Genomic DNA, 8,041 nt, shown 5'->3' with positions numbered 1-8,041 from the left:
AACTGGACTTGTCTCTTATCTCTCTTATCTTGTCTCATTTCTGTTTGTCCTTCCTCGATGATCGCCCATTTAACGACTTATGACTTTACGTTGCGCAAACAAAATCATCGGCAACCAATATACCCGAAATCGATGTGAATATAAATACAACAAAACTGCTAATATTTAAACACTGATATGCCCTTTTAATATATGACACCGCAGCGCGAATATATCTATAATTTCTGCGTGCATTAATTCAACGGTTTATATGCAGAAAGATTATTTTACGTCGGGATTGGAAAGGGGTGAGATAACGAGGATGAGAAAAAGGAATGTGAAGGGGAAGGAGAGAGAGAGAGAGAGAGAGAGAGAGAGAGAGAGAGAGAGAGAGAGAGAGAGAGAGAGAGAGAGAGAGAGAGAGAGAGAGAGAGAGAGAGAGAGAGAGAGAGACGAGGAAAGGAGGGAGAAGGAAAAGGCAGTAGATGATATGTATTTTGCTAAAGTAGGATATTGGCATGAAAGAACGAATCAGTAGATACGAAAGGCAGAGAGAAAAGAGGGAAATAGGTAGATAGTGATAGATAGATAGATAGATAATTAAAGGAAAATGAGAAAATTGGGAAGATAGATAGATAATTAGGGGAATATGAAAGAAAACAAGAAAAATTGCAAAAAGAAAAAAGCTAACTAGAGAGAAAAATACATGATGGTCAGATTTGATGATGGACTAAAATAAACAGAGAAGGAAAAAAAAATAAAACTGAAAAAAGTATAAAGAAGAAAAACTAAAATAACAAAAATAAACATAGAGAAGACAGATTAGATGGAAGACCAAAAAATGAGATAGATAGAGAATGAAAGGGAAAAAAACAAGATAGAAAATCTAATAAAACAGCCAGAAAAATATGTAGAAGTCTGTTTAGATGGTAGACTAAAACAGAGAGAGAGAAAGAAAGAAAAATAATAGAAAGAAAAGCAAAAACGAAAAAAAAAACTTACTAAATCTGGAAATATATGAAAGCCAGATTCGATGGTAGACTAACACAGAGACAGAATGAAAGAAAGAAAACAAACCAAAGAAAGAAATATAAAAAAAAACGTCGTATTTGATGGTAGACTAAAACAGAGACAGAATGAAAGAAAGAAATCAGGCAAGAAAATACAAAACAAAATAGATCAAATACAAATAAAAACTAAATAAACGTAAAAAATATATAAAAGCCAGGTAGAGGTAGAGTTAAATAAAGAAGTTAAACATGATGACAACGACGACGAGGGAACATAAAATCGCTGAGAGGGGAAGACGTTGAGGTTGTTGAAGAACTTTTGGATGTGAGGAAAAAAAAAACAAAGACGGATCACCCACAGAATTGACCATGACCACAAGACGACCAGGGAAAGGCAAAAAAAAAAGAGAGGGAAAAAAGTAGGAGGAGTAGGTGGAAGAGAGAAAGGAGGAGGAGGAGGAGAGAGAGAGAGTGCGTGGGGAGAGTGCGAAGTGAGTGATATATTGAGTCTGGTGGGCGTGAGAGAGAGAGAAGAAAAAGTAGATTTGTAGAACTTTCTGTGTTTGTACGTGTGTGTGTGTGTGTGTGTGTGTGTGTGTGTGTGTGTGTGTGTGTGTGCAGATGTTTTTTTTTATACGGTGAGGGAGTGGCATCGAAAGATAAACAGAAGAATATATGAAAAAATGCCAAGAAAGTAAATCGTAAATATACCAAAGGAGAATATCAATAATGTTAGTCGCAGAATTGTCTTCATCCTCACGTCTTGGGGGAGATGAAGTCTTAGAAACTCGTATATAGATCTCCTTTGTCTTGTTATTATTGTGTTTTAATGTAAAGATGATAATAAAGGGCTTTAATATAAAGATGATAGATTAGGATAGGCGGTGGCTGAGTGCTTAGCGTGTGGGCCCAGCATTCACCGCGTGATGGACGACGCGGTTTCGAATCCGCCGCTACCACCTGGGATTTTTCAGTCGCCGCCGAGTGGCTTAAGACTACCCACATGCTGTGCTGAAGACCACCCATCATGAACCTGGACTCTAGAGGAAACCGTCCAAGTGAATCAAGAACAAGCTCCGGGGGGGCAGCGTGAGCCAAGAAAAGATGGCGCCACTATAAAACTCTTGCCTCCGCCATGACGAGCTGGGGCCGACTACCATGCGGGCCCCTCAAGAAAGCCTACCGGCGCTATAGGCTGGCACGAAAAAATAAAAAAAATAAAAAATAAAAAATAAAATAATAATAATAATAATAATAATAATAATAATAATAATAATAATAATAATAATAATAATAATAATAATAATAATAATAATAATAATAATAATAATAAGAAGAAGAAGAAGAAGAAGAAGAAGAAGAAGAAGAAAAAGAAGAAGAATGAGAGCAAGAACAAGAAGAACAAGAACAGGAGTAAGAAGAGAAGTGGAAGAAGAAGAAGAAGGAAAAGAAGGAGAAACAGAGGAAGAAAACGAAGGAGGAAAAGAAGAAAAGAAAAATACAAAGATAAAAGAAAAACAAAAAAGAAAAAGGAGATAAAACAAAAAAAACGAGTTCAAAGAATAGTAATAATAACAATAATAACAATAATATCAACAACTATAAACGTCAAACGTGAGTGAGTGAGAACCGTGAGTATTAGAATCGCTATAATGAGGGAGTGGCCTGGAGCGGCGGAGAGGCAGTCAGGCAGTCGGTCGGCTCAGGCAGCTCACTGGTCACATAAGCCCAGGTGGTGACGGCAATCGTATATATAATTAGAGGTAGAGTATTGCTAATAAAATGAGGGGCGGGGAGAGTTTAGAGGGAATGTGAAAGGGAAAGTGGGATCGGAGGGAGGGAACGTGGAAGGGATGAAGGAAAGATGGGAGGGATGGAGGGAACTTGGTGGTGAGGAAAGGAACGTGGATGGCGAGGGAACGAACATAGGGGGGAGGGATGGAACGGGGAGGGGCGTTGGAGGGAGGAGGGGTTAGGAAGGGAACGGTGGGGAAAGAAGGAAACGTGGAAGAGAAGAGATGGAACATGGAGGGCAGGGAGGGACTGTGGTGAGGAGGGAAGGAATGGGGGAGTGAAGGAGGAACCGTGATGAGGAAGGAAAGAACAAAGGGAAGGGGAGGGAGGAAGGGAACGGATGGGGGGGTTGAAGGGAAAGGGGACTCTTGTTTGCCTCAATAATAACATCGGGGTGTGACTGCACGAGTTCATTAATAAGGAGAAAGTTGGCTCGTGTATAAAGCAAATAGGAAATCATGCTTTGTGGGGAGCCTCTGCACTTTCATTACCTCCCAGCTCCCTTCATTTCCTTATTTGTAGTTTTCCTTCTCCCTATCTTTATATTGATTTATGTATATCTATCTAAAAGGCCCACTGCGACTGAGATGAGCACTGAGGCCACGCGCAGATATATCGTATACCCCCAACAATACCTTACCTTTACCTGTGTTTTTTTCCTTTCCACGTTTTGAAAGTATTGAGAAGCCTCGTTCATATCTAGGGCGTTCAATAAGTAATGCCCCTGACCCACTTCTAGTTGTCTGATCTAGCTGATATTTAGCATGTGCAATGACTTATATCTCTATGGATAATGTGGCAAATTACAGCTCTGAACTAATTTTGGTTTCTCATTTACAGGTGTTTGAACTGAGTCAGGTGTGAAATGGAGCCTGTTGAGTGTCGCGCAGTGATCCGGTTTTTGTATTTGAAAGGACGCACACCACAGGAGACGTTTGACGAAATGAAAGAAACTTACGGTGATGATGCCCCATCATATGACCTTGTAAAACGCTGGCATCGTGAATTCAAACATGGCCGGAAGTCTGTGGAAACAGCTCCCAGACCTGGTCGCCCTCCTTCTGCCATTGATGAGGCATCTGTCTGCCAAGTTGAGGCTGCCATTTTGGAAGATCGGCGAATTACTATTCGCCAAATAGCCCAAGAGGTCAAGATTAGTACAGGGTCTGTGGAAACTATCATTCGTGACCATTTGCATATGCATAAGGTGTCTGCCAGATGGATTCCCAGGTTGCTCACACCTTTCCAGAAGCGAGAACGTCGATTGTTCGAGGATGAGTTTAGAGATGTGCCGAGAAGACGAGTCAACGTTTTCAAAAGACTGATTACACAGGATGAAACTTGGGTCCATCACTATGATCCAGAGACAAAAGCCCAGTCAATGCAGTGGAAGCACGTGGACTCACCACCGCCAAAGAAGGCAGGTGCAGCCTCCGCTGGCAAGGTCATGCTCACAGTTTTCTGGGACCATGACGGAGTAGTGATGACAGATTTGACAAGTACAGGAGCCTATGATGCTTCACTTCTGAGGAAATTGAGAGAAGCTATCAAAACCAAGAGGCGGGGGAAGATCAGCAAAGGTATCCTCCTACTGCAAGACAACGCTCCGGTCCACAACTCGCATGTCGCCAGATCAGCAGCACGGGCGTGTGGCTATGAAATTCTCCCCCATCCTCCCTACTCTCCTGACCTTGCACCCTCTGACTTTCATCTCTTCCCAGCCATGAAGTTGTTTTTGAAAGCGTTTCCCAGATGATGCAGCCCTGATTTCTGAAGTCACGTCGTGGTTGGAGGACCAACCCAACGGTCTCCAGAGCTGCATCAAACGATGGGAGAAATGCATAACTCTGGGTGGTTCCTATGTAGAGAAAGACTAATAACATTACTTATTGAACGCCCTCGTATCTATATCTAGCTAGCTAGCTATTTATCTGTCTGTCTATCTATCTCTCTGTCTATCCTTTTAACTATCTTTCTAGGTTAGACAGTTTAGAAAGACATCGTCCATACCAGTCTAACCATTTATCTATCTATGTATTTTTTTATCTATTTATCTTTCTCTATAACTATCTTTTTTTTCTTATCTTTCCACGTGTTCACAATATAGAGAAGATGAGTCTATACCAGCCTGTCTATCTCGCTATCTATCTGTCTATCCACCTACTTATCTATCTATATATGTCTTTTTTCCCATCCAGGTGTTGGCAGTACGAAGAGGCCTCGTCCATACCAACAAGAACGATACACGTCAGGTACGGGTGACTTCGCTTCCCTAGACGCTTCATAAAAAGAAGGTATGTACTTACTAAAGCCAATGTTTTTTTTTTGTGTCGTGTTATTACTTTCCGCGGCTGGTATATGGTGGTGTGGCTCTGTGGAATGTTGTGATGTCATGTGGTGTCTTTCATCGCGGTTTTAATAACGTTTTTCTGCTTTAATTCAACGTTCCTCGCCCTCCTTGACAGCAAAGAAATGTGGTTCCCTATATCTGTACAGTCTTTTATGTGCTGTCTTTCTCTAACTCAAACGGGATGTTATTTACTGAGGCAACCATGACTCCTTCTTCCTTTCAATCTCCCTTACCGTTCCCTCCCCTTCTTAGTTGTATCCTTCCCCCCACGTTCCCTCCCACGTTCCCCCTTCTCCTCCTCCTCTCCCTCTCCTCCCTCCCCTCCTCCCTCCCCTCCCCCTCCTCCCCTCCCCCCTCACTCCTCCTTTCCCTCCCTCCCTTCCTTCCCTCCTCGTTCCCCCCTCCCTCCCCCCCCTCCCCCCCTCCTCCCTCCCTTCCCCCCCCTTTCCCCCTTCCCGTTCCCCCATTCCCTCCTTCCTTCACCCACACTTTCCCTCCTTTCCTACCACGTTCTCTCTCTCGCCTCTCCCCGTTCCCTCCCTCCCCTCTCATTCCCTCCCTCCCTTCCCTCCCCGTTCCCTCCCTCCTTCATCCTCACTTTCCCTCCCTCCCTACCACGTTCCCTCTCTCCCTTCCCCCGTTCCTTTCTCCCCTCCCCGTTTTTACCTCTGACACTTCTGATTTCTCTTCTGTTTCTTCTTCTTTAAACAACTCGATTCCTGTTTTCCTTGCTACGAGTGGGAGAGGATAAAAAAATACACCTTCATATTTCTTTTTATTCTCTCTGTCGCTGTGTCTTTTTTTCTCTACCGGTCTATCTACCTGTCTATTTCTATCTATCTGTCTGTCTTCTATGGCTGAAAGGAAACGGGAAAAAATACAACGACTCTTCTTTTATTCTCTCTATATCTCTCCTTCTCTCTTCCTCTGTCTATCTATCTATGTATCTATCTATCTATCTATCTATCTATCTATCTTCTACGGCTGAGAGGAGACAGGAAAAAACACACATAGTTCTTTTTTATCTCTCTGCCTTTTTCCTCTGTCCCTCTATCTGTCTATCTATGTATCTGTATATCTATCTATCTCTCTGTCTATCTACCTATCCGTCTATCTGTTACTGAGAGGAAACAGAAAGAAATATCCACACACCTTTCTTATTCGCTTTCTCTCTCCCTTTATCTATCTGTATGTATGTATGTATGTATCTATTTATTTATCTATATCTTTGCCGCACCCCCCCCTTCTCCTTCTCCCCGCCCCTCCCCCCACCCACCCCCCGTATACACCCCATGCTGCTGCCGTTACAAGAGGGATGAATTCGCTACAAGGAATCGTCAGCCCGTAACTCAGACCGATTAGTCTCCCTGGGCCCCGTATTAATGCTGGGGCCATATTGCGCTCTCTCTCTCTCTCTCTCTCTCTCTCTCTCTCTCTCTCTCTCTCTCTCTCTCTCTCTCTCTCTCTCTCTCTCTCTCTCTCTCTCTCTCTCTCTCTCTCTCTCTCTCTCTCTCTCTCTCTCTCTCTCTCTCTCTCTCTCTCTCTCTCTCTCTCTCTCTCTCTCTCTCTCTCTCTCTCTCTCTCTGTCTCTCTCGTTCTCAATAGCAACAATCATCCATCATCTTCCCTCCCACTTTCTCTCTCTCTCTCTCTCTCTCTCTCTCTCTCTCTCTCTCGCTCTCTCTCTCGCTCTCTCTCTCATCACTCGCTCTTTTCTCCTCTTTCTTTCACTCCTTCTTTTCATCTTTCTCTCTCTCGCTCGCTTACTCTTTCTCTGTTTCGGTCTCGCTGTCTCTCTCTCTCGCCCTCGTTCTATCCCTTTCTACGTCCTTTCAACCGTCCTCTAATCCTGTTATAGCAATGTGGCTTTATCAATATCTACTCCGACCAGCGTTTCTCCCCGTAGACGAACACACCCTCCTCTCTCAGCCTTCAGTTCCGGCTAAACCTCCTTTTCTGCCCTTCCCATTCCCACTCCTTTCCCTCTTACCCCCAACCATACTTATTACGACGTCCCCGTCTCTTACTTGCTTTAGCGCTCCCGGCAAAGAGAAGAAGTTTTATGGTTATCTTTTGTTTTTGTTTTTCTCGTGTGTGTGTTCTCTGACGATACCTCATCCGTGCTGTTCCATAAATCACCCACTTTCCCGCCGCTCTGAACGCTCACTCAGTCATTTAACTCAGTCAGTCAGTCAGGTGCTCCATCACACACACTCCCATCCGGTCATTTGACATCACTCACTTTGATCGATTCATTCACATCATCCCTCTTCACCAATCTACTCAGTCCCAACCGTTCATGTCACACTTCAGTAATTATTGTTCTCTCTCGTATCACCTTGTTCATGTCTGTTCTACGCTCCTATTGCCTCATCTTCACTCTTTTCATTTGACATCACTCACTTCAATTCATTCATTAACGTCATCCCTCTACAACAATAATCTTTTCAATTCCCATCATTCATGCAACGTTTTCTGTAATTGTTCTTCTCGAATCACCTCATTCGTGTCTGTTCTACACTTATACTGCCTCATCTTCACCCCTTTACTCGACTTCTCCCTCTCTCGCATCCTTGACTCTCTCTCTCTCCCTCGTTCCTTGTAGAAGACTTTTTAGGGTGAGCCGCCGTCCTCACCGTCCTCTGCCGCGGATCACAACATTAATTAATCAAGGGCAGCAAACTTGATATTAGGAAACTTGGCCGCCTATTGGTTCATCTGGCTCTGATAGTGAAGCGGGGAGGTGGTTTATTATGGCTAGATGGATCGATAGATGGAGTGATCAGTTAGATGAAAGATACATTGATTGACTGATAAATAAGCAAGTAAATGAATAAAGTAAAAGAGAAAGATATTGAAAGATAGAGCAAGAGGAAGGAGATGTTAAAGGTAGAGAAATTTGCATATA

At 43.2% G+C, this 8,041-nt stretch overlaps 1 protein-coding gene and 1 long non-coding RNA gene across 2 annotated transcripts in view; one reads left to right on the top strand and one right to left on the bottom strand.

The window, feature by feature from the left end:
• LOC126998576 (uncharacterized) overlaps positions 1-5,079 on the top strand; it is a 198,295-nt gene extending 193,216 nt beyond the window's left edge. Inside the window, exon 7 of the long non-coding RNA XR_007752938.1 lies at positions 4,982-5,079. This is a non-coding gene — a long non-coding RNA (uncharacterized LOC126998576). The remainder of the gene's footprint in view (positions 1-4,981) is intronic.
• LOC126998575 (hemicentin-1-like) overlaps positions 1-8,041 on the bottom strand; it is a 95,364-nt gene that overhangs the window by 65,271 nt on the left and 22,052 nt on the right. The window lies entirely within an intron of this gene.

The sequence above is a fragment of the Eriocheir sinensis genome, chromosome 14 (genome assembly GCF_024679095.1).
Source record: "Eriocheir sinensis breed Jianghai 21 chromosome 14, ASM2467909v1, whole genome shotgun sequence".
Classification (NCBI taxonomy): Eukaryota; Metazoa; Arthropoda; class Malacostraca; order Decapoda; family Varunidae; genus Eriocheir; species Eriocheir sinensis.
The sequence above is the reverse complement of the archived record's forward strand: the minus strand, read 5'-3'. Positions and strand labels throughout refer to the sequence as shown.